Below are 27313 nucleotides of genomic sequence, written 5' to 3'. Positions count from 1 at the left end.
TTTCTCCCTAGCAATGGAACATTTTCCCTTCTCCAAGGAGAAGTAGAAGCAACATTAACTACCAGTAAATTTCTAGGCAGAAATCCAGTCTCTGTATCTGTGTACTGTGACCGCGTCCTTGCTCTGTCCCCTTCCTGCCTTGGCATGACCCTTACCTTGAAACGCTTGGATTTAGCTAGCTTGGGAGACCTTGCATGGGCTCCTTGAAAGGGGAGGAGTGAACTTTTTAGTTCTTTTCCCATGCCTCTCCTCGCTGTACAGTGGAAGAGAGGGTCTAACCCACTGTTATCACCACAGCATTTTTATCTTAACCGTACTAATTTAAGAAGTCAAATTCAAAGGTCAGGGCAAACCTTTCTGTACACATCACTGCATAAGAGTCTGATGAAAGGAAGTGATACTCACCACTCCATCTGTTGAAATCCAGGTGAGGATAGCTGATGGAATTGAGATCTGTGCCCGCAGAGGGAGAAAGGAGCCCGAATCTGGTTGTTTTGAATTGGAGAAAAAAACAGACGGTAAAAGTGAGTGTGGGTGAGTAATTTGCCGGTCTCTTTTGCACATAAAAATACCACCAGCTCATCTCATATGCCACATGTTATTTACAGACTATGTCTCCAACAGAACTGAATCCTCTGTGCAGAATGCTGCTGCTGAATGCCAAAGTGTTTTTCCAGAGGGTAGATCCAGGTGGGATTGACTGTGCATATTGACTATGCAGTATCTAAAGCACTTATCTGGGATCAGATCTCTGCTTACTCTGTCGCATCTGTAATACCAACAGGCAAACAGCTTCTACTGATATTTTAAACTTCCTAACCTGGCTTTTCACCAGAGTATGAGCTAGAAATGGTGCTAATCACGCGGAGTCATCTCATGGTGGTGGAGGAATACTGATGCTGATGAAAGTCACCCATGATATTCCTAGCATGGAGGTACCTTACTGATGACACTAGGAAATATTACAGTGATGCTACATAGTAGAGGGAAGCATGGAGAAGAACTGGCAAACATTGCCATCTGGCCCTTGATTGGGGCTGTATTTTCACCCGGGATCAAGAGAATGTGCAACCTTGGAGTCATGCTGGGCCTGTCCATACTCCTGGACATGCAAAGAACAGCAATTGCTGAAAATGCTTTTTGTCTTCTTTAGCTAGACCAATCTGCAGTGGAATCGTCCCGACACATAGGGTGTTGAAGAAGGAACCAAACAAGAGTAGTTATTCCTTTCAGAGTCCAGATCCCAGCCTCACCTGGAAAGAGCAGATGTCACTCACAGGAAAGAACCCACACGATCCCTATACTCCAGGTTTCTCCACTGTCAAAACCACCAGAGAGGTTATTCTGGGAAAAAAATCAAGACATCTAAAGCAGCTCAGCTAGTGTCTGAGTCTTCCTGAGAAACCCCCTTCTCCCACTCCCCTCAAATCCTCCCAGGTACAACTGCAGCAGAATTGCTACCAATGGAGAGGAAAGATGGTCTTGTGACTACCCCACTGGACTGGTACAATTTCCAGCTCTGCTATAGGATCCTTGTGACACTTTGGGCAGTCCCTTTATCTCCGCCCCTTGAGTTCTCCAATCAGTAAAATGGAGATAATGATATTTTATGTCTCCCCTCTCGGTCTGTCTTGTATAGACAAGATGCTAATTAGACAAACAAACAAAGGAAATATTTCTTCACACAAACACACAGTCAACCTGTGGAACTCTCTGCCAGAGGATGCTGTGAATGTTAAGACTATAACAGGGTTAAAAAAAGAACTAGATAAATTCATGGAGGATAGGTCCCTCAATGGCTATTAGCCAGGATGTACAGGGATGGTGTCCCTAGCCTCTGTTTGCTGGGAATGGGCGACAGGGGATGGATCACTTGGTGATTACCTGTTCTGTTCATTCCCTCTGGGGCACCTAGCATTGGCCACTGTCAGAAGACCGGATACTGGGCTAGATGGACCTTTGCTCTGACCCAGTATGGCCGCTGTTATGTTCAGGTTTCGAGGCAGAGACTGTTCTTTACTGGGTCTGTCTGATGGCCACTATCTTTGCCAATCCTGAAGACTGAACCAGGAAGTTGCAGAGTTAGAAGCATGGAGTTTCTGTGTGTTAGGTGTCTCCCGCTGTGCCCCATACACAAATGGATCTATCCCAGCTCTCCACTTGGGCAGCTGGCTCTTTAACTCAAGATGTAGAAACTCCATGCTCCTATAAGTTAAAACAGCATTGATGCTACTGAGCCAGCCTGGCCGAGTCTCACTCTCTGCAGCTGAATCTGCCTGCATCAGAGACAGACAGCCCCGGAAGTGTGGCACAGCATGCCAGCTTGACACCTCATGCTGAACCTGAACCCCTTACAGCACAAACACCCCCAATATGCAATCCATCCATACCACCGAAAGCCAGTAGTCCTGCTAGCCAGAGACTGATTTTACAGTTCATATATACTGGAGCCAAATACAGATTTTATCATTCAAACACAACACCATCCAGAGTGCAGCACAAAATTAAACACTCCAGTGTGGCTAATCCAGGAGATTTTTAGCAGTGGTCTGGAAATAGGTCCAGCTGAGCTCCAAGAGGATTTATTTGCCCTAAAGTAGCATGGGTACCTTATACGGAGAAAATACCACTCTGGCGTGTTCTCTCTCTCACTCAAACCACCCCCCCACCTACCCCCTATCTCTGGACCTATTCTCAATGCCAATACCTCTGAGGGCACTGACTGTTCCTGGCACATACAGGGGCATAATTATTCAGGAAGATGCAGCTTTAAGTGATAATTTTGACATCACTTCAATGTCCTTGTTACAGCAATTGCTATTTCTTTGCTTCGGCGTGCTCTCTCTCTCTCTCCAGTGCTCAGTCTGGGACTGGAGCCTCCAGGCAGCCGCAGCACACAGACGTAAACAAGCCAGCAACAGCAACCGTCAGCACAGTCTTCCTCCTGCTTGTCATTTCTGATTTGGCAGCCTGCTTGCACAGACTGCTTGCTTCTGGTATCTCTGTAGAATAAGGAAATGCCCAAGCGCTCTGCTGGAGGACTTTGCACACTCCTAATGAAGCATGCAAAAGCCCGTTTCTCTCAATGCCCGGGTGAGCAAGGCGTTAATAGGTCCCTGCCATTCATGACAGACAACAAGGGGTCACGCAGCCTTTCAGCAGGCCAGTTGTGCACAATTTCCATAGCAAACCATTCTAATTAGGGACAGAGACAACAAGAGGAGATTTCATACAGGGATTAGTCAGATGCTGTATATTTTTGGTGGCTAATTTAGAATCAGAGAGAGAATGAGAGGAGATGTTTCTGTCCCCAAGCAAGGGCTGTGCAGATATGTAAAGAGTAAATCTATTTGCATATATTATTTTGCAACGTAAAAATGAGCACTGCAGCGCCAGCTACCTTTAGATCTAGCAGTTTATAACTACACGCCAGCTGTACTCAGTTTTAAATTAATTGACACAGGATACCAGTATCTGGCCGACAGCAGTTAGCTCCTCCGGTCTGAATTTAACATACGTGGAAGATAACTCCAGTAAACAAAAACAACCTCCTGACTTTCTTTGTTAAGGACCCTCTTCATAGGGCTGAACATATGTGGCAAAATTAGGACATGAGATAATCAGAGGTGAGTTAGCATAGATCCCTCCATCCCCCCAAGATTTGACCTATATTTTCAAGGAGTAATTTTAGCCATCTTTATTCTCCCAGGCCCTCAGGTGCATAAGGTGTCCTCCAATTTCCACCATTTATTTCAGTCTTGTGCTGGGCTGTTCAGGCTCCTGAGTGCCATGTTGATGGATCTGGCTTCTTTCTCTGTCATTCTGCGTAATGTCTCTCTAGGTCGCCCTCTTTCTTTGTCGCCAGCTGGTATCCACACGATCACTTGCCATGGAAGGCATGTTGGTGACATCCTTAAAGCATGTCCTAAATATGCCCATCTTCTTACTATATTTGATGCTTTGAATGGGTTTGCTCTTACAATTTCTGCTGTTGCAAGAATCTCCTTCCAATGGACTGACAATCTACCACAGGCATTTATTTTGGAATGAGTTTATCTTATCAATTTTTATTGTAGATTTCCATGACTCTGCTCCATCAAGGAGGACACACATATGAATTTGTAACACAAGCATTGTGTGCATCAGTGCTAGTTTTAGCTGTGATTAGTGTTTATTGCGTGTGCTTTGCCTGAAAGTACAAGGAAAAATTTGGTACCATAGGAAAATAACCTGCCAAACAGCAAACACAGAGAATCCGACATTTTGGCTGTATGGGTAAACTGAAGAGATGCAACTGAACAAATAGCTCAGGAATTGCAATGAGGAGCAGCAAAACACAGTGCACACAAGAGCAAGTGTCTAAATCAGGCTTGTGTGTACAGGTTCTGATCAGGAACAGAGCCTCTGACTAATGCCACAGTATGAATAAATACATATATGTTCTGCAGTTGTGAAAGCCAAGTAGATTTGGGGACGCGGGGGGAAAGAGTTCTACGAGAACTTGCACAGTTGGATTGACAGAGTTTTGCTCAGACCTTGTGTACTAACTGACACCATGACACTGAATGACTCCCCAGCACTTCGTCTACCAACAAGAATCCTGTAATGACACTGTACTGAACTCACCATCTCAGAGCACCATTTCTTGCGGCATGGCAGCCACTCTGTCTCAGCTTCCCCACCACATTCACAGCATGCTCTGGACATAGAGACGCTCTGACCACACCCCCAGTCAAGCATAGAGAGCTAAGCCACTCTGGAATAACAGAGTCCTTTAAACAAAGGACAACCAAAAGCACAGATCACAGGCATCTTCAGTCCAGCTGGGCTCAGCATCCAGCCCCCCTCCCTGCAACAGTGAGTCTCAACACCCATTAACAGGCACCTAGGCTCTGCTCAACACAAAAATCCGATGTAGGCCCAGCTCCCAGGTAGGAGCTCTGTCGGCTCTTCTCCGCAGCCATCCCTCAACTGCTGGGCTTTCCTCCTTTTAAGTCCCACACGCAGCACAGGTGTAGCAAGGAAGGCCTAACTGAACAAGGCAGACTGGCTGCAGGTGTCCTGTCCTTTAAAGAGGCAGGCTGGCCTATTACAGACACCATGAATGAAATCCTAATCCCCTCGGGTTGCCAATCCTCCAGGATTGGCCTGGAGTCTCCAGGAATTAAAGATTAATCTTTAATTAAAGATGCTGTCATGTGATGAAATCTCCAGGAATACATCCAACAAAAATTGGCAACCTGATGCCCCGCTGAAGTTGTGAGGAGTTTTGCCATTGACTTCAAATGAGGCCAGGACTGCACCTATTATTTTAAATCCAAGCGCCACATTAGCATGAATAAGAAGCTTGACTTGCAAAGCTGGTGGTACCCCATGATCAAAATAATTTTAGTCACTGCTAAAAATGACACACTGGAGACATTGTTCTCAGACAGCGTTTGGGAAGGCGTCTTACCAGTTCCATGATGGGAGAAGCCTGCACTTCCCTGATAATAGCCCATCCTATCATAGACTCAGGCACAGATCGAACGCAGCCAACAAGAACGTTAAAACGCTCAGGTTGCTTGTGGACGGAGTTCTTTGCAAGCAAACGTATAAGTTTGTCCACCTGGTGCCTTAGCGCACACTGGCATGCGGTGTGCTAACCAGCCCATGTGGTGCACACTGAAAGTTCCCTATGCACATTAACGTAGTCTTGTTTCAAACAGTACGACACTAATGTGCACGTGGGGACTTAGTGAACGCTGGAAGAGCCCACGTGGCCCTGTTGGTGCACATTCATATTTATACCCCTGCTGGCATGCACTGGGTGGACAAGCCCTAAACAAACAACTCAAGTGAGTTCTCCTAGCTGGAAAGAGAGTGAGAGTTCGTAGTTATTTCTAGCTTTAAATACTTGGAGGCACCCAGAAATAGCGGATTAAAGTGAATGGAAACTGGGCGTACAAATTCTGTGGTTAGCTTTAAAAGAATCTCAGCCAACATAGACCATCAGAATTAGTTATTTTCATTGTATCAGAACTTTAAGAAATTAAAAAAGGTGAAAGAAAGGAAAAGAAAAAGACTGAAATAAACCCCAAACAGAACAAAATACGCATCTAATAGTAGAATAGGGATCAAATTCTTCTCACTTCCAAGGGTGTAAAGCAGCAGAGGCTTCACTGAGTTGGACCCAAGACCTCTGATTCAAGGGGGACATACAAGAGTCTCATTGTTCCACTAGATGTTTCAGACCTCACTGGGGATGGTAAACAGTTTGAAAATTGGCTTCAGGAAATACAGAGCGGTGATAAGGGAGCATATGGGACAAAAATACATAAACGGCCAGCAGGGGGGGTGGGGGGAAGAAGTGAGAACATTAAATCTATTTGTACAGATGCTTTTTGTGTGGAATAATCTCTTTCAAACATACCGGAAGCAGTTTGTTCAGCATAAAGCAGCACCCCCGAAAGTGGGCAAATGCTTTGAAGGATAATTAAACAGAAGCATGAGGAGAAGCAAATCTAGCAGCTACCTATTCTAAATGCTTGGCAGCAACAGAAGGAAGAGTTTATATAGCACCCTCGCTGACAGGTTAGCTTTCCATATTGTTGCAACAACTGTTTAACCTCCATTGCCTCCTTTAGACTGGATAAACCCCAGCACACAATGAAGCGACGTATCCTCTAAATAGCTGGAATAGTAAGAAGAGCTGACAAGGTTTCCTGTACTCCTTCTCTGCCAGCTGTCTTCACCCTGTGCCTGACACCGACTGGCCTACACTCCAACGAGTGAACAGATTGAATGGCATGCCACCGGCCACCTTGTACCAACATCTATCCAGTTGGACTCACTAATCAAAACACCCCCTTGCTTTGATACATGCTCTCTTTAGGAAGGAAACTAAATAACGGTAGTCTGATGCCTGTACCCAGTTCCCATTCAGAAGGGAACAGATGCCCTAGGGAGACATTTGGCATGGATGTGTACCACATTTCAGATGCCCAGACAATTTCAAGGATGAGCCAAACTAATCTGGAGAAATATGGGGAATCTACTAATGCAAAGGTGAGTCAAGAACAACCAATACAAGGAGTTTAATGGTGCAGCTGGGGGAAAGAGGGTTGGGGTTAGGCCATCTTTTCACCCTATGGATTCTGGACGGCTCCAGAGTGCAAAAATGACCCTTGTTGTAAGTGAGAGCAGCCCCCAGAATCTTCATAACACTGTTCTACAGCTCCAACAGCCCAGAATTCCCATAGCACCATGTGCTACCTCCCACCCCTTCCTGTCCCTAGCGACACCCCCATCGTGCCCCACCCACCATGGGCCACTACAGTGGCCCTACTCTGAACCTGTTTTGCAGGAATTCTCCCAGCTAGTTGTACGACCCCTCTACACCAATAGAGGGGTGTATTGAGAGGCCAGGCTGGGGGACAGAATCAGTCCCCAGGTATTGTTTTATACACTCCCTGTAGTTATTTTCAGACTTACCCTGCTGTCCTTGTTTTCTCCGTTACAGAATAGTACATTGGGGACTACCAAAGCATCAAAAGATGGTTGGCCAACACCAGCACTTACAGCACGTCCTTACCAGAGCACCCCCTTCCAGTGTTGTGCAATGCAGCTGCCCCTCATCCTCAGTTTCCCAGCTAGGCTGCCACTGCTCTGCCCAGCCTCCAGTGCCATCTGGATTGCAGATCCTTATCCCTCTGGTTAGATCACTTATGGTTCTACCCCTTGCAGGATACTTAAAGTTCAAAACAAGAGTAGAACAACATACCCCTAAACTCTTCCCTTTCTATCAGAAGATACTAAGCACCAGTCTTTTCTCTCCAGTGAGCACTCCACATCTGCTTGCTCTCACTCTCCCTGCCTGCTCACCCCCACAGCTGAGCTGGCCTCTTCCTTTTAAGCCTCCCTGGAAGTCTACCTCCTCCTCCAGGTGTCTCAGTATGGGCTGATCAGGCTTTCCGTAGCCCATTAATCCCTTCCTGCATCGCAAGGAGGAATGTGCATCCCCATTACACTGCTGTCAGGCCAGTAAGCAGTGTTCCCTACTCTCATGGTTCTGGGTTATTTTTAACCAAGTCATAGCTTGGTATTGCAGCAGAAGGAAGCTTCTGCTGTTCTCTACAGGTTTTAAGTCTTAAGCCCTTATTCAGTGCAGCATCCCCATGAAAGCTTATAGGGATGCTGCATTGAATAGGGGCTTAAGTGCTTTGCTGAAGGCCCCAGCCTTAGAGAGGCACTGACGAACTAGGAGCAGGAGATGGGAAAGGCAGAGCCCCAGTTTGGCTGGGACAGTCCCCGTCTTTGACCATCCATCCCAAGGAGCTGGTGTCCTAGGGACAGTAAGACTGAAGCCCGCTCTCTTTCTGGAGCGGAGCTAGCAGCTGAAGGCACTCTGCGGGCCCTGCCCTCTACGAAAACCACTGGGGGCTCACGCCCTGCAAGCTGTTTCACTGGGAAAAGATCTCAGGGATGAGAGGGACATTTTCTACTCCACATCCAAAATAGGAGGGGGCACCAAAGTGGTCTCTTCAGATTATCAGGAACCAAAAGGAGATTAGGATTCTTATGACAACATAAATGATAAAAGGAAACTCCTGGGAGGTCTGGCGTCACACTACATTGTAATCAGCCTCTGGGTAAGAAATGGACATAAGGGATAACTCCCCAAACACTATGGGAACCCCAATCTAAGCATTTCAAACCATCCTCATCCAGGCCAGGCCCCAAGGCCCTGATCGCCTCCTTGTACCTAGCCAACTCCCTTTCGCTCTAAGGAGGGACTGCAGACCTCCTCCCTTAATCTCTTTTGACTCTCACTTCCTGGCTTTTACCCCTAGCCCAGCAACTCCCCCAGCTGGGCTTCATCTGCCTAGATGCAACACATAGAGTTAATTGGCCCCTTCTGGCCCCCATTAACCCAGTCCGGGCTTGTGTGACACCCCATCACATTGCCCATCATTCACAGGTGATCAGCTGGGAGCTCTGCCAGCTGCACTACATTGACATGCTTTCATTGCACAGCTGCCCAATTGCAGTCTCTTCTTCACACATGTGAACTCACTGATGCTTTGCTCTCTTCTCTGGAGGCCTCCAAACAGAGCCCCAGGCCAAAGCTGGATTCCACACCGTGGCTAGCAGAGTCCAGAACTGCATGGGGGAAAGGGAGGTCATCAAACACAGAGTCTACTGGGCACTGTTGCACCAGCCAGAATGACCCACCTTGTTGGTGCTGGACCAGACAGGCAGTGAAGTCCCCAAATCAGGGTCAATCCTGTAAATCCATGACTTTCCTGGGTGGCCCCAGGGCAGTGCCAGGTAGGGTGGGCAGGCTACAGAGACAGAGCTTTTGAAAGGAGCCCTGCATGGGTACCATGCTCATGGGTACCCATGCTAGGAAAATCCAGCTGGACTTGGAGCAGAAAGGGCCTGATTCTCCTCTCATCTATGTGGCTGCTGGAGTCAGTGTAAGTGGACCTCTGCAGCTACGCTCTGGGAGCAACTCCCTCCGGTGTCCCATTCTGTGGAGTCACAAAGAGGAGAGGAGCCATGTAGCAGGAGAGTCTCTGGCCTGCTGCTCACTGGTTTACCCATGCCCAATCCCTTACCTGAAAGCTGCTAAAATCCCACCTGCCCCACTCACACTCTGCCATCCTCTCATACAGCAGAGTCTCACCCAGGCCAGGGGACCCCCTGGCCTGGACAGATGCAGGAAGAGACTTGACCCCCCCACCCAGGGCTCATTCCTGTACTGGGAAGGGAAGAGGATAAAAGGAACCCTCTTTCCCCTGTTCTGACATCAGGGCTAGATCCTTCCACAGGCATGTGCTAGGAGGAGGACCCACCACATGCCAAGCAATTAGGAGCCTTTCCTGCTGGTTTAGCTGCTGGGGCCAACAAAGGGCATGTGCCAGTGTGCCCTCCACCACCACCCTCCCAAAATATCAGGCTGCCAAGCAGCTGCTTGCTTATTGCATGCTCAGAGGACCAGCAGAGGCTACAGGGACATGGTGCATTCTAACCACAGGGGTCTGTGTAACCAGCCTTCTCCTGCAGACATCTGCTCACGTGGCACTCATGATGAAAGGTTATGGGGAAACCTGTGCTGTCAGTTACACCTGCACCACCCCAGCAACTCCAGCCCAGAACAGAATTGAGCCCTGAATTCTATTGCACAATTGTCTGACTATTGCTTTTCTGTGGTTTGAGACAGCCACCCACAGGCGCTTGGGTGAGGGGTGGGGGGAGAAAGCATCTTTATAAGAAAAAAGGAAAAGAAAAGCCAAGCAGGCTACTCAGCAGCAACTTGTTGCTTTGCTAACTGGAAAGCGGCAGGGTCACTGGTGGGTGAACACGCCAGCAAGATGATGTACTCTGTCTCCATGGGGAGCATGCTGGCTGCTCTGCTTATGCAGCTGCTCAGTGGAACTGCACTAGAATCAGAACTGAAGGGAGTTTCTCGCCCACTCTTTCTGACATAAGTGATGAGGAATCAGAGCTTTGTGCTGAGCAAAAAATAAGTAAGAGGCTGGAGATCAAAACACCACACTGGATGGGATTCATGGGATTCCATCGGTCTTAAATACATCGTGCCATTCATCAATGGCTAACTCATTGGAATAAAAATGGTCCATTTTGGACCAGTTTCAAATCCATCAAGGGTTAGTCTTCAGGCTGGTTATCAGTGACCCCGCATGGAGGCTGCAATTGCATGATGATCTCTTTTAATTAAGAGGAGGAAACTTCTCTAATTTGATCCAAGGTGCAGAGTTAGATTTGTGTCCTCCGCACTTCTACAGCGTGGCTATTCCAGCGGCACACACATTCCACCATCTAATATAAAATAAATTAGAGTTTTGACTTCAGAGAGGTACTGAGTCTCTGATCGTTGTCCATACAGATGGTTTGTAAGGAAGGCTTAGATGAGGCACAGTACTAGCAGGCAGAAGTGACTGGCAAAACAAGACTCATGAAACTAAACTGGGCTTCTGTGAATGTGGCAAACTGCAACAATTGACCTCGACTTCCGTTATGCATCGTCTTTAGTCTGTGATGCATAGTTCGCATCACAATGTAAATCAAGAGGTTGAACCTGCCAATGACGGACTGTTGAGCAGCAAAGGAAAGCAGCATTAGTCTGAAAAAGGAAGGCCGAGTGATTCAGAGGTGCTCTTCATTATAGGCTTCCTTCAAAGTCGCAGCCCATGGTAGTCATGAAGACTGCAAGAGTAGTGCTTTGGGGAGACAATACTCTTGGGTGCTTTAACTGAGCATAGGTGGTAAATTATTTGCCCTCTCCAACTTTAATTACCACAGCCAACAGCCAGAAGCAGAAAGTTCTCCACTAGCCTTTCCCTACAGAGACTTTCTCTGAAGAAATAGGCTTGATGGGAGAAGCAGGAATTGTGCTTTCTTTAATGTTCAGGTGCCAGTGTTGAAGAGACTAATAAACCAGGCTAAATTTTATGCAGTCATTCGGCTTTTCATTCTGAGTTCACCAAAGCAAATGGGAGAGGAAGAAAGAATCCAAGCCAGGAGTTTGCTCCTCCAAACACTTTTAGACCCAGGGACTTTGACCCAGGGACTTTTTCAGTCCCAGGGACTTTGTTGGTAATAAGGTTTGATGAGGCTCTAACTGCTGTGGCTGAAAATTTTAGATCAGTCTAAGACCCATCCCTTGTATTAATTTCAGTGGAAAAAGTTCAGAAGTGCTGAACACACACAGTTCCCATTGAAATCAACTGGGACTGCGGGAGCTCAGTACCTTCTGAAATCAGGCCAACGATTTTTAAGTTATGTGATCAAATACTAATCTTTGAAATAATACAGTACCATTTTCTACAACCTAGACTATTCATAATATTTGCTTCATTCACGATTATGGTGGGCCAGTATATTTTGTTGATTCGGGACCAGATTTTCGAAAGTATTTAGGCACCTAAAGAGGCAGGCGGTAGGGTTTTCACAAGCACCTAAGGAGGTTAGGTACCTCATTGCCATTGAAATCAGAGTTAGGCTCCAAATCTGTGTAGGAACATCTGAAAAATCCCAGTAAGTCTCTATCTGTATCTCTAGGTATCTAAATCCCTTGAACAATCTGGCTCTTAGGGTCTATGCAAAGCCCAGTGAAGTCAATGGGATGCTTTCCATTGATTTCCATGGGATTCCTTCCATTGACTTCAAGGGGCTTTGTAGTAGGCGCTTAAATTTCTCTCCCCTCTGTTGTATGCAGTGTTATTGCTGTGTCAGTCCCAGGATATCAAAGAGAAAAGGCGCGGGAGGTAATATCTTTTCTTGGACCAGCTTCTACTGGAGAGAGAGACAAGTGTTCAACCCTCTTTCCTGTTAGTTATTTTAATAATACTATCACTATGCATGTGCTTACTATATGTGTAAACAGAATAATTGTTTCTTTTGTCTTCCTTACCTCAATGGTTGTGACTCGCTACATTCAGGATAGATAGGAGAAGCTGAACATTCAGTTGAATTTGTTGAGGGTCTGTTTAGCTAAAGTGGATCGTCCACAGGCTTTTTTAAATTTCTCTCACACACATTCAAAACCTGGCTGGTTTAGCTTGTCTTTGAAACAGTTTTCTGCTTTCACTTGCCTGAAACACAAAGTCTGAAAGACAAACGTGTCCCTGTTTGGAACAGGTTTTACTTTCCCTCTGTGTCTAACGTGCAGGAGACAGCTTGATTTTTATTTTAAAGCATCAGCTGTTTTCCACTGTTAAGTACTCCACCGAGGCTGGGGGATGGAATACTACAGAGAGTGGCAATGACACTATTATGTGTAATGCAAGAGGTTGAAAGGCACAAGAGACGGCAGTGTTCTCCTGGCACATTTTAGCATCAACATCACAGCGATGAGTCAAACTGCAATGAGCATGCCAGAGAGAAACAATAGTTTCTGCTGCAATTCCCTGGGCCACTTTCCATGTAGCCCCTTCCACTTCACCACTGACTCCACCCCACCTTAGTGGTGGTTTGTTGCTAGAACAGTTAAGAACCAGAGGGCATTGAAGATATTCAATCAGAACTTGTTTGTGTACATGGAATACCCATTAAGGGTCAAGAATAACTGAGTCTAGGAGTCCTTCAAGGTGAGCTGCAAAACCAAAGAGATGCACAGTCTTTCCATGTCAGTGGCTGGCAGGAGGCTGATATACCTTTATTAGTAGAAACGAGGAAACAAATATAATATAGACAAGAAAAACAAAGTTCTAGCTGTCAAAATTTAGTTTGACTGGGGCCCTAAATACTCTGCAGTAGCTACGTTTGGAAAAAGGAGAGTGCTCAGTTTAATACAGAATTTTTTACTTAGGGGGAGGGTCATACCAATTAAAAGTAAGTGAATAATAGGGTACACCAATTTCTCGCTAAAACTGTAGATTACCCCGATTCCCTTCTCCCCCCAAAAAGAGCCCAGAAACAATGGAGGAAATGGGTTTAATACTCTGGTTTCTTGTAGGTATCTATGTCCAGTGTTGGCACCTCAGCACACAGAGGGAAAAAGACTACAGAGACAGGAATGAGAGAGCTAGAAGCATCCTGTCCAGTGCACTCTTCTCTGTGCTAGATTATGAAATGTGTAGCTAGTGGGAATATAAATTCCATGTGGGTAATGGGTATTTAACCTGCCTGGGGTCACGATGAGCACATCATATAGGCTACAGTATATTGCCTATAATACATTCCTTTCTCAAATTAATTGCTCTTACCCTCATCATCTCAGCTTTTGTTGCACAGTTTTGTTCTTTGCTTTATTAGCTCACATTCCAATTTATTGTTTGCCTTTGATGGGTTTGTCATTGGCCAGAGCAACGATGAAGACACGTAATTCTCTGGAAAAATATTTTTTCCACCTAGCTTTTCTGAATCTGTCCTATAGGATATATTGAGAATTATATCCCAACTGTGGGATGGCTAGAGAGGTTATCATTTACTATTACATTCTATAAACTATTAGGCAAACTTCTGTAGAACCCTGTTGGTCTTATTCCTATTGAATTCGGCATGGTACAAAAGTAGGGCACTAGACTGGCCTTAAAAACCTGTATTCTCTTCCCACTTCTGCCATTGAATTATGATGTGGCCTTGGGCTAATCACTTCATCTCTCTGTGTCTGTTTTCCCTCCCATCCTGTCTACATCGATTATAAACTCAATGGGTGCAGACAATGTCTTGCCCTGTGTGAGTATGGAATTTGGCACTATGCAGCCCCAGTCTCCGTTGAGGCCTCTATGTGCTGCAGTAACACAAATAATCATTGAATTCTCTAGGACTTTCCCATAAGGGACGCTTCTTAAGCATATTCATCAGTGGTCAGGGAAATGAAGAGTACGGTCCCAGCATCCGTATTAACACAGCATGCCCTTGAAGCACACTGCAGCAGTTAGTTGACATGGAGGATTAAACACGAGCCTAAAACTATCATTTTCTCTGAGAAGTTTCACTTTATCTGGAGGTTTTCTTCATTTGCACCTCTTCACAGGAGACAGATTATCAGAGATATTGCACTTGACACACACAACTACAAAGTTCAAAGGAAAATACAAAAGCAGTGACTAATCAAGCCTAGTGTATCTCTCAAGATGCATTCAGCAAGCAATTCCCCCCCCCCCCCCGAAACCCCAAAAATCAAGAAAACAATGTTTATTCAATTCAAGGTCAGACTCAGTCCAATCTTGGGACTTCTCTTGTGTTGCCACCCTTCACACACAGACATCTCATTGCCTGCAGTCAAGTGATTAATTTTTGTTTAAAATTTAAGCTTTTTTTAAAGACAAAGTACAGAAAGTAGGTCATTCCAGCCTGCTATGCTAGAACAAGGAGTGGGGAAAGTTTCTTCAGATTTTTATTTCCAAATTATGAGTACAAAACATTGATTTAATATTTTCCACCACTGGGGGGAGCTAAAAAGCTTTTCAGGTTCAAGTCGCCTTTTAACTACCTGACTGACACAATTCAGACACAAGCCATTTGCTGTGGAACAGTTTTAAAGGGCTCAGTCCTGCAAAGGCGTAAGCATGTGAATAGCTTCACTCAGGCAAGTAGTCAATGGAACAACGCGCATGAGTAAAGTTGCTGACATCCATGACTTGACAGGCTCGGGTCTTAGGAAGGCACCACAACACTTGTAGTTGAGTAGGGCAACTGGTCTGTTTACAACAGGAGCTGCAAAACAAAGATCGTTTCCATCTTTACTGTATTTCTTAAACCGAAGAAAACAATGAAAGACCTATTCCTTTCCCAATCATAAATAGGCTTGGCAGAATTCAGGGTTGTTTTTAATTTTGAGGGCTACTGATGTTTATTTTTAAGCTTTTTTATCCATTTAAATGTTCACACTGGTGTGAAATTATTGCGGGGGAGAGGGTGCATCAACCTCACATCAAAATATCCTGAAAGCAAATAAATTCTGAAGCAGTATTTTTCTTACTTTACCTATGTGGAAATTTCAATCATCAATTAAAATATTTTTGGTTGGCCCGTGCCTGCACGCGTGTGTGTGGTGAAGTTGACGTTTACTGATAACAATCTAAGCCTTCCAAGCCTAATTATAATACGAATTTGAGGGGCTTCCTAGGAAATTATATTGGCTTTTGGTTCTGCAAATGAAATGTTTTCCTTCGTCGAATGAGATTGAGTATTTTAAGATTACAGAAGAGCAGAAACACCCGGGAAAGGAAGGATTTGTTGGAGAACATTGCAGTTTCCTTAACCTGTTTGTTTGCCATTCAAATTGAAAATTTTAATTTTATGCTGATTGCTTGAAGAGCTGATGTTCAGAAACTTTCACAAGAGACTGCCGAGCTGGAGAAGAGTCTATAAATAACTGCTTTAGAAGTAAGCCTCAGTGAGTTGGCCATAACCCAGATCAGATTGAGACTGTGAGACTTCAAAAAGTATTGTGAGTTACTTTAAGTCACCTCTGATTCATTCAGAAATAGTACCTAGCATTGAGACAGGAGCCCCAGATCCACCTACTGAAAGTATTTGAAGCCTGAAGTTTAATTCCCTGTTGCCGTGCACCTTCTGCTGATGCAAAGTGAGGGTAAAACAATCCCATATGACAGCATTTTCTCCTGACTTTGCACTGTGTAAAGGTGACTATACAAGATGTAGAGTAACGGGGAAATATGGCAGCAGGGTAGCTGGCACTTGCTGTGAGGTAGCTTGCTACACCTTTGGCATTCTTTCATGCTCTTGTATTCCTTTTCTTTGCACCATGTTACTATAGCCCTCTGGGGATTTCCTTTGTGCTTGTACATGGGCTGGGTGGGTAGTGTTTCTGGACATCCTGGGATATTGTCCTCTCTTTGTCTATGGCTTCTCTTGCAGGTTCCTCCTCAAAGTTATTCCCGAGGAGTGTCAGTTGCTTGTCTACATAAGGACTTTGGAGGACTATGTTTTTAGCTATTTTTAGTGTAAGGTTAGAATCATTTTGGAGTCTGATACTGTAATTGCAGTCTTTCAGTCCTACAACAACAAGCCTGTTTCTGATAAGTTCTTTGCTCATTTCTCCATGGTCACAGTGTTTGATTAGGTTGTACAGAGCGTTATGAAATCATTCACTGGCTCACACTTTTCCTGCTTGCGTAAGTCAAATTGTGCCAGCTCAAAAAAAAAATTTTAAAAAAATCACATGGTGTGGTATGAAATACTTACCCAGTATTGAACTGTTTCACCTGAGCAGTTGTGAGGCTTCTGTAAAGGATAGCATCCTCTACTATAGGTCCTAGTCTATAGAGCTGGGTATTAACCGGCTTCTTCTCTATTGCAGTTCTAAACCAGAGACCTGATGGAACCTTTGGGATCTGCTTACCCAGAGTGTCCAACGCTCAGGGTGCAGAGAACTAAATCCTGCTGGGGGTGGTATTTGGAAAAAAAAGTACGGTCATACATAGATCTCTCTCACACTGCTGTGTCAGCCTGGACTTACCGTAACCGGGAGTGAGGGTAGGAATGTAAGGAACAATGAAGCAAAGGCTAGGCCTGCAGTAAGACCAGTTTGTTTCCATAAAGGGCCACGCCACCTCACTTCACACACAGGTCAGGCTGAATGCAAGACTGACTTTATTTCACGTTTACACAAAAACAACAAGGCGTCCAGTGGCACAGATTCTTACATCCTGACTATATGTCCCCTAGTGGCCACTCCGAATAATGCATCTAAACATTCACACCACTGTCTTGGTCCCTACTGCTAGCAATTAATGATAATATTTTAAAATCAGACTCTTGTGGTTATTGCTCTTTATACACTATGAAAAAACCACATGGGGAGAGTTGGCTGCCAAATAACGACATTTACTAACTATATCTCTACATACCAGGGCCTAGCTACATACACACTGCTGCACTGATTGGTTTCCAGCACTTTCAAAACCATAGGTTCTGGGGAGAACCACTAGAGGGCTCACAAACCATTTACACTGGTTAAAGGGCTACTACCCTATTGCTATACACTACAGGCTCCCTAATATTCAAGAGTGAAAACTGTTTCTAACCCAAGGATTCCGTTCTTAGTTCAATTGTCCTCAACAAAAAGAAGAGCCCCAACTGGAACAGGTGTTTGGTGAAAAATGGGGTGTGACAGGAAGAATATTTTAGAGAAAAATCATTTCTGCACCCCAAAAATTTTTAAAATACCAGATAAAATTTTGGTAATGGTCCTGTGAATATTAAAATTCTCAATCAAGGGCATCAGAAAGCCTGATTTTCACTGGTGTCAAGTAAAGACCTAAGGGCCTAACTTCAGGCTCAGAAGCTTGAATGACAGTTTCAAAGTCCTGCCAAGGCTGTGAATACATCTGCTTGGAAAGGAGATAGTTAGGGGCATCTTTCCTGAGGAGACAAACAGACAATAAAACTCCCGCATCCAATGGACTTCATACTAGTAAGCAGGTCTATTCTACCTCAGGACAGAAAGAAGACTGCTGGAAAGGACCTTAGCTGAAGGTTGGTTCTGCTCAGGAGTGAGCTGGATCCAAAGCCTACTTGAGCGATTGGAAAGAATCCAGGGAAAGTTCATATAAGGCTGCCTCCTCTAAGTGACATTGAGAGGAGCAAAGCATTTCCAGCACCAATCTAGCCTGATCGTTAAGCAAGGAACAGGGTGGAGAGCAGCCTTCAGTGCATTAGCCCCTCAAAACAGAAGTCCTTCCACATGAACAGTGAAAGATTGGAATGTACCATTTGATAGTCAAGGGGGAAAGAAGGCAGCAAGGGAGAAGTTGCCATGTTCTATATTTTCTCCTGAGAAATCCATGGACGTATTTCCAGAACATTCAGCAGGAGTAAAAATGTACTGTGTTTTTAAATGCTCAGATCTGTGTGAGAAGAGTTTGGCAAACTGGGATATACACTGTACAGAGGGTTTACTATTAGCTGTTTAAGAATGGCTTTACATCAACACCGGCAACTTGCACAGCCCACAATATAAATGCCTAAACAACCTGAGCAGAATGTTCTAAGGTGAGGGCTGTGGCCTGTTCAATTCCCTGCTCCACAACAGACTTCCTTGTGTGACATTGGGCAAGTCACTTAGCCTCTCTGGGCCTCAGTTCCCCATCTGTACAATGGGGATGATAGCCCTGCCCTCCCTCACAGATGTGTCATGAGGATAAATGCATTGAAGAGTGTGAGGTGTGATGGGGGCCAGATAAATACTTTAGATAGAGAGACCTCCACCACTAAAGCCTGAGAGGTTGTGCCTGGAGAATGGTGAATCGCCATCATCTGCTCAAAAATGATAACTTTCTAAACACAAAAAGCATTACGACCAACTCACGGTAGCTCTATATTTGATCTCATTCTGATGGATGAAGATGAATCGATCACTGAACTAAATCTGATGGTCATCTAGGTGTAAGTGATCATGTTCTTATTTCTCTTACTATATGCAAATAGAAGATAGTTCCAACCAGTAACATATATACTTGAGGCTTTAAAAAGGCCAGGTTCCAAAAGGCAAAAACAACTGCGGAAAACTGAGCAGGAGAAAATATTTAAACAAACATAAAAATGTGACTGATCATCAGGAATGGATTAAGTATATTTTATTTGATATCACACACACACACGCACTTCCACAGGCATGAAAGAAGTCTTCTTTGATTAAAATACCATTCTGGCTCAGAGGGAAGAGGCAAGCAGCAATAACCAAACAATATGCAGTAAATGGAAAGATGAGGAAGCATGTAGGAGTGAGTGCAAGTCAGCAGTTACCAAATGTAGATAATCGATATGGAAAGTTAAGGCTGTTAATGAAAACAATTATATGGCCAGTAGTGTTTAGGAAAAGTTCTTTAAATGCATCAGGAACATTTTTCATCAATGATTGGAATAAAAAAGTAAAATAATTGCTTATAAAATTGATGGAGTGGTCAGTAACGATAGTTATATAGACTGATCTGAATTATTTGAACAGGCATTTTAACACAGACAAATGCAAGGTCAGACCTCTAGGAACAAAGCATGTCAGTCACACTTTTAAGATGGCTGAGTGAATCTTTAAAATAGTGACTCAGAGAAAGACTTGGTCAATTGGTTATCTGCCATGACCCCCATGAGCTACAGAATTACACAGGGAGCTACAAGGGCAAACATGATCTTTGGATGTATAAATAGGAGAATATGAAGAAGGAGTTGAGATGTGGATATGGCATTAGTGAAATCATTGCTGGAATACTAGGTCCAGACTTCAAAAAAAGATGTTGACAAATTGAAAATGGTAGAAAACATGCCTTATAATGAGCTTTTTTTAGTCTCTCAATCTATTTAGTTTATCCAAGGTTAAGCAGTGACTTGATCCCGGTCTACAAGTAGCTACATAGGGTAGAAATTTACAGTAGTAGATAGCTCTTTAATCTAGCAGAAGAAGATATAGTGCGATCCAATGGTTTGATGCTAAGCTACGCAGATTCAGCTGAGAAATAAGGCACATATTTTAACAGTGAGGTAGTTAACCATTGGAACAATCTATGTAGGGACAGGGCAGATTCTCTATTACTTGCAATCTTTAAATCAAGATTGGATATCTTTCTAAGGCACACTGTAGCTTATCCAGAACTTATGGGCTTGATGCTGAAATTATTGGATGCGTTTCTCTGGCCTGTGTTAGGCAGGATGTCAGACTAAACGATCATGATGGTCCCTTCTGGCCATAAAAATAAGGAAATAAATAAATATGAATCTGTGCTTACATCTGCCTTTTTTTAAACCTTCTGGTAAATGGAAAAAGCTTATGGTGACACTGGAAATATTTTGTAAAATGTCCAGAATGATTATTCTCAATTTGAAGTCAATGAATAATGCAGAAAATTCCCAAATGGTATCAGCTATAAATGGTTGTCTTCCTAAATGGTCTGAGTGAGCTATAATGGGGAAACATTTCAGGGAACGTTACATGAGGGTGACCAAAAAGGTAATTTTAAAAACATGAGGAAAAATACACCTGAGGACTAACATTTATTAAACTGTAAACACCACCGAGAAGCAGGTGACCCGTAACAGTGTATGCAATGTGAGCTTCATAGAGGAGGTTTAATTCTTTCCTGCATTCTCCTTGGTATTATTTTTTTTCCTGAGAAAATAAAATGGAATAGTGTTGAGAAGTAGCAGTGGGACCATGCTGTGGGACCCAAGATCACACATCATTCAGCGTGCAGAGGTAGTGGTAGCCATTATAAGGATGTATGTGACGTAGCACATCTTACAATGTATTCTTTTGGTAATATTTGGGAATACTTGTAAGCAATATAAATGGGTTGAAAGTCTGCACCAATTCTTCAATCCACCTTTATTAAAATATACTGCAACATTCTATAGTAATGGATCAAAATGCAACAGGTAGGAATCTTTCAAAACCATTTGTCTTTGACTTCTATGGAAGCAGAATTCAACCAACAATTTTGAACAATTTCATCCTTAGTTAGATAGAAATCCTGTGTGTATAATGCCTACTATACACACAGGATCTTTGTTTTTTAAATTAAAATGGGGAGGAAAAAGGCTTTATTGAGAACAGATGAGTCCAAGCTAAAACTCAGATCTGAAATACATCACTGAGGATTGAGGGCTCATTGTGCTAGGCCACCTCCGGATAACATCAACCCAACAGGGCCTTGGGTTAATTCCAGAACATGCAAGGATGCTTTGGATTTGAGCCTGATGACAGCTTGGGGTGGTTATAGCTTTCCCCCTTTCACCAATGCCAAGGCAGGCTGCCTTTGGGATTTCCTTCTTTGAAGTGAAAGTTCCAAATGAATTTGCAACAAAATGAACAAAAGATTCTAATTTCTGTCTCCATGTAACCAGTCACAAGCAGAGAAATAGGTTAATGAGGCCAGTACCATAGGTAGAGCAGGGAGTGGGAATGAGAAGAGTGTTAACCAGCTTGTATATGTTATACACGTTGCACACCATGTTAAAGTGTTACACATTATATATTATGTGAGCAGAAAACTTTATAATTAAATGTTATTATGCTTACTCTTGTTCACTCATACGTCGTATCCCATAACACTTTGCAAAGCTGAAGTCAGCTTTGGCACTAGCCATTACAAAATCAAGATACATTTGTTCTCTGTTCTAGTATAGGTACCTTTATGGGCAACTAGTTTGGATTGTAGTATCGAAAACAGAGACAAGAAAAATATGGAACAAAAACAACAAGTGAAGAAACTGTTACAAACTGTTGAGCTGGATTTTAGTGATGTATAAAGAGTTTCGTAATTTGTAAAACCATCCTATAAATATTCCTAGCTGAAATGTCTATCTTTGAAACATGCTTTCTGTGTAAGGCAAACAAACATCTGCAAGATAAGACTTGCTTCCCAGATGGAGGGTATGTATGTCTCCTTTTTATATTGTACTATTTTGTCTTTAGACAATAGATTTGGCTAAGTTCAGTTACTGGGTCCCTTCAACATTTTAAAGAATGAGTGATGTCAAACAATTAGCTACACCGTTTAGTCAATAAGAGTAAATAGGGAAGAGCCTTCAACTCAGTATGGTGGGAGCCAGAGAACCATTGGAGGAATTCAAAGACGGGTGGTGATATGGTCCAACTGATGAGGGAGGAACATAATCTTCACAGCCAAATTGTGTTAACCAGAATGGGGGTTAGTACAAGCATCACTTTATAAAGTTCTACTTGGCGGCTAGGTAGATTTAAATCACTTGGTTTTAACCAAAGACTGACAGAGATCAGGAAACTGTTCATTTCCACCCAGTTACCACTTTTTAGGGATTGCTAAAATTGTGTCTTAAAACTCAGCAGAACAAGGCTCACTTACAAATCCCTCAAAGTTGGGACAGCTAACATTCACATGGCACTTCCCAAGTTACCCAGCTTCACAAATTCTGCCCTCCATTATAGAATCATAGAACTGGAAGGGACCTCGAGAGGTCATCTAGTCCAATCCCCTGCACTCATGGCAGGACTAAGTATTATCTAGGCCATCCCTGATAGCTGTTTGTCCAATCTGCTCTTAAAAATCCCCAATGATGGAGATTCCACAACCTCCCTAGGCAATTTATTCCAGCGCTTAACCACCCTGACAGGAAGTTTTTTCTAACGTCCAACCTAAGCCACCCTTGCTGCAATTTAAGACCATTGCTTCTTGTCCTATCCTCAGAGGTTAAAGAGAACCATTTTTCTCCCTCCTCCTTGTAACAACCTTTTATGTACTTGAAAACTGTTATGTCCCCTCGCAGTCTTCTCTTCTCCAGACTAAACAAACCCATTTTTTTCAAGTCTTCCCTCATAGGTCATGTTTTCTAGACCTTTAATCATTTTCATTGCTCTTCTCTGGGCTCTCCAATTTGTCCACATCTTTCGTGAAATGTGGTGCCCAGAACTAGACACAATACTCCAGTTCAGGCCCAATCAGCACGTAGTAGAGCGGAAGAATTACTTCGTGTCTTGCTTACAATACTCCTGCTAAAAAATCCCAGAATTATGTTTGCTTTTTTTGCAACAGCATTACACTGTTGACTCATATTTAGCTTGTGATCCACTCTGACCCCCAGATCCCTTTCCGCAGTACTCCTTCTAGGCAGTCATTTCCCATTTTGTATGTGTGCAACTGATTGTTCCTTCCTAAGTGGAGTACTTTGCATTTGTCCTTCTTGAATTTTATCCTGTTTATTTCAGACCAGTTTCTCCAGTTATGCTGCAACCCTTGTCCAATCGACCAAGCTGCGTGGTGTAACGGAAGATAGAATTTAGCTCTGTGTCTGAGAGAAACTCAAGACGAGATCAGCATACTGAGAACCGGGCAAGAGGAATTCATGGCACTGCTAGATGTGATCCCGATGATGCATTCCTTCCACTGTGCAATCCAAGAATAAAGGTCTTGAGGAGAAACACTCAAAGCCCTGTGTTTATTTAGAGATAGAATATATATAGCACTTACCTGTCTAAAGCAGGATTCATAACGTAGGATACACATTGCAAACTCTTTATTCTTCAGTTAGCTTGACACTATATTTCAAGATAAAAAAGCTTATATGAAAAAGCACTCAAGAGCATTAGGGAGATACCTTTCTGTGTTGTCTAAACTAGATCATAGTTTAAATTGCAGAGGATAAGTCTGAGCTGCAGAACTCAGGCATTTGTTCAAAGTCTCTAATTTGGAGGGGGGAGCCACAAATAGATCAAATATTAGGCTTTTTAAGTGGTTGCATTTCCAAGCATCCACAACACTTGACTCAAATTAAAGAATTTCACAGTATTACTCCAGCTCAGAAAGGGTATATTTGCAATTTAGTCATGCAACTTTAATTGCTAAATGAGTTGGATGGGATGGAATAAATAGTTTGTTAAGGTAAATTGGGAATGTAACTTTTGAAGTTACTCAAATTTGTAATTTAAATAACCCTATACACTAGAATCCCAGGAAATTTACAGTTAAGGCTCCAAATACCAACTTTGGGCCAGATCTTCAACTGGTGTAAGTAGATTAATCTCCCTTGACATCAGTGGTGATGTAACGAGGTGAGACTCACCACCATGGTGCCACCTGCTGGTTGTTCTGGGAATTAGCTCAGTCTTTTCACAGGTGCCCTCCTCTGGTAGTGTCTCACGACTGCCACTTCTGCTCCAGACCTGCGTTGCCTCAAGGATCACAGCGTCCTCTTCAGGACACAGCCCATTCCGGGAGTGCCCCATTCTGTTCTCCTCCGCTTCCAGGGGAGCAGCAGTCCTCTGGCCAGCCACTCACCTCCGTGGCCAACTGCAGCCCAACATTCTAGTCACTTGCCTCAGTGGCAAACTGTAGCCCTTTACTGGCCACTCTCCTCAGTGGCAAGTGGGGGCAAGAGGGAGAGGAGACCCAGGCCCGCCCACTACTCCGGGTCCCAACCCAAGGACTCTCTAGGCAGCAGCCACGCGTTGCATCTCCTTCAACCCCCGCCACCCGTTTCCCTGAGCTACTTCCCCATAGCCCTAGCACCTTCTCTGCCCCTGTATCTGGGCTTCATTCTTTCAGACAGTCAGGCTGGAGCTCCCTCTCACTCCCCTGACCTGGCCCAGCACTGCTCTGTCCAGGGTGCTGGCACTTCCCTCAGCCCTTCAGCAACCCAGTCCTTTCTCCCTGGGCTGCCAAGAGGGAACTGCCCCCTCTGCCCTGCAGCTCTCTTTATATATGGGCCTGCTCTGCCCTGATGGGCTGCTCCTTGCAGCCCCTCTCTGATTGGCTGTCTGCTGCGCAGCCTCCCCAGGGCTGCTATTAACCCTTTCTCCACCAGTGCGGGGCAGGTGCCCCATCACAGGTGCCTAAGCCAGTTTAGGATCCAGACTCTTGTGTCTGCCCTGTATCCCATTCTGTACCTTCTTCCACCTATCAAGATCCTCACCAGCAGCCACACAAAACGGGTGTCTGCCTCGTTGATTATATGGATTCCAACTGTGTACTCTACAAATTGTTGTAACCCACCTCCACACTATACCAAGTGCCTGGGAGGTATCAGCAAGGCCTAAGGGAAGATCTGTACAGTTCTGGGATCCACTTTTTCCCGCTAAGGAGTTGGTGAGAGTCCCGGAAATATAAGGGGATCGGAAGGTGGCACCTGGGGAGCTTGTGGGGGAGAATGGAGGGATGCAAGGAGTCCCTGGCATGTCCCAAGCACTCGGCTGCCAGAAGCAATAAAGTGTGTGACCCCCTGCTACCATTTAGCAAAGAAAGGCGAGGTCCTTGTCATAATGTGATTAGACCATCTCTGTCAAATGAGTTGTATGGGCTAGATTTTCAGCTGGTGTAAGTGAAGTTAGCTCCAATGAAGATACCCCAAAAGAGGATGGCCCATAGGTTTTTAAAAGGAAGTTGACTCCCACTGACTTATATACAGATCAGGCTTGTTTATGGTAATGATGCTTTTGATATCAAATGTTAAATCATACAGGGTTTTAAAAAAGTGCAAAATGTTTCCCTTGACAGTGTATCTGTCTCCCATGGGTTTCTGGACACAGTGTCATCCATATTAATCCAATGGATTTTTCAGATGGACAAAGAGGAGGATCAGAAATCTTTCAAACAAATTTCCAGAATTCGGGCAGAGGCAGTTCACATTCATGCCAATTAGAGACAGAAAGAGCCTCTTTACTGAGCACACAAGGAACCCCTGAAGGAAATTGCCTGCCATGGTGCCGAGCTAATAGGTTTTTAGAAAAACAAAAAACTTGTTAAAAAATGGTCAAGTTCAGACCTGATGACCTGCGAGTCCTGTCAACGTCTGTGAGCTGCGGAGTGGGCTCCCGTGGCATTTCACCTGTTCATACCCAGGTTGAATTAATCCCAGTGTTTGGAAGCAAGTGGGAACGGCGAGGTCTAAATTCAAGCCCTGTAGGAACGGAGCCAACCCAGCCTTGCATTTATTTCCAGAAAAGACAATTAAAAGGAAGCCTGATCAGACATTTTCAAAAACAGACCTAATAGGAAGTTATTAGAGCCACAGTGAAATGTGGCACGCTAGTGAATTAATAATTGTGTTTACCCTTTTCCTTGGGAATCTTTTGCCCGTCTCGCCATTTCTGACAGTCGCTCAACATCTTTGAAAAAGAATATTTCAAAGCCGTTCTCTGCTTCTGCAGAGCCAGTGACGGATTTCCTTTCTGACAGTTATTTACTTCCTGTAATATTTCACAGCACTGGAGCTCCCAGATGAAAGCAGAGTTCGCACTGTGCGCCCGTCCTGAAGTCTAATTAAAAACTGACTAAAATGGAAGGGGTGGCAGCTAGTGAAGGGGGGTGTTTCTTGAGGGGACTCAGAAAGGGGAGCTTTTTTCTTGGCAAAACACTCAAGCCTCCACACTGAAGCAGAAGAACAATGCCCGGTGCAGGGAATAAAATCCCTGAGCTGGGCAGGGGGGAAAAAAGCCTTTCAAATGCAGAAGAGCTGTGAGCCAACAATTCATTTTTGTATAAACTAACTGAACACCAGCAAGACTGAAATTTCAGGACTGGCTGCCATCTTGCACCACTGAAAACAACCTTCTCTTTCCCCTAAATGCCCCCTCATCAGCGCAAAGAGAAGATGGGTGACAACAGCCACCCAAATTTGTGAACTCCCCATCCTAGAGTTATCAGCAAAATAAAGAGCCTGAGGATAAGGATTCTGCTTCCCACATATGAGCGTGATTTTATATATTTTAGACACCGGGGTTGAGATTCTTCCCTGTGCAGAGGAGACAACATGAGCCCCAGGTGTCATTGAAGGGGTTTCAGGGTGTAAGTGGGACTTCATTGGTGCATAGAACTAGTGCAAGCCCTCTGCCCAGGAGAGCATTTCATCCAAAGTGCCTCTTGTGAGACCGCTATGCACAGCGAAAGAAAAGCACACAAAATCAGGTCACTCAACTACATACAGCAGTGCAATGGTCCAGCACTTCCCTTTTCTTTTATATCTTCCAACTGATGTAAGACCGAGGGGCAACCCCGAGTGGTCCTAACTCCATTGACTTCAAATATACACCTTGCCATTGTCTTCAACGGAGCTTTGACAATTTACACCACTTGATGATTTGGCCCTCATATGTTAATCATTGCAACATAAAGACTGTACTTCAAAATGAGAGAGACTGTAACGAACTGACAGAGGTAGCAAGGTGAGCGTGTTTATTTGTAGAAAATCTTGCTGTCCTTGCTCAGGACAGAAAGTCACAGACTTAAAGCAATTGAGTAGAGACATGGGAAAGAGATGGACATCAAGCAACACTTTCATTGTTATCCAGAAATAGTGTGTTGTTCACTTAATGAAAAAGTTATATACTGTAGCTGTCCTAGAAGCAAAACGCAAATTTCTTATTTTTTTT

The 27313-nt window shown here is 44.1% G+C and overlaps 1 long non-coding RNA gene across 2 annotated transcripts; it reads right to left on the bottom strand.

Annotated features, from left to right (window-relative positions):
• Positions 1-1267: 1267 nt before the first annotated feature.
• LOC142073309 (uncharacterized) lies at positions 1268-26175 on the bottom strand. Of its 2 annotated transcripts, none has more exons than XR_012670115.1 (3): positions 24010-26175; positions 23418-23485; positions 1268-1344 (listed from the first exon to the last, which is right to left on the bottom strand). It is a non-coding gene; the product is annotated as an uncharacterized LOC142073309 (long non-coding RNA). The 2 variants fall into 2 exon arrangements; XR_012670114.1 differs by lacking the exon at positions 1268-1344 and adding an exon at positions 14667-15168.
• Between the last annotated feature and the right edge of the window lie 1138 nt (positions 26176-27313).

Source organism: Caretta caretta, chromosome 9 (genome assembly GCF_965140235.1).
Source record: "Caretta caretta isolate rCarCar2 chromosome 9, rCarCar1.hap1, whole genome shotgun sequence".
NCBI classification, from domain to species: Eukaryota; Metazoa; Chordata; order Testudines; family Cheloniidae; genus Caretta; species Caretta caretta.
This window is presented reverse-complemented; position numbering and strand designations above follow the sequence as displayed.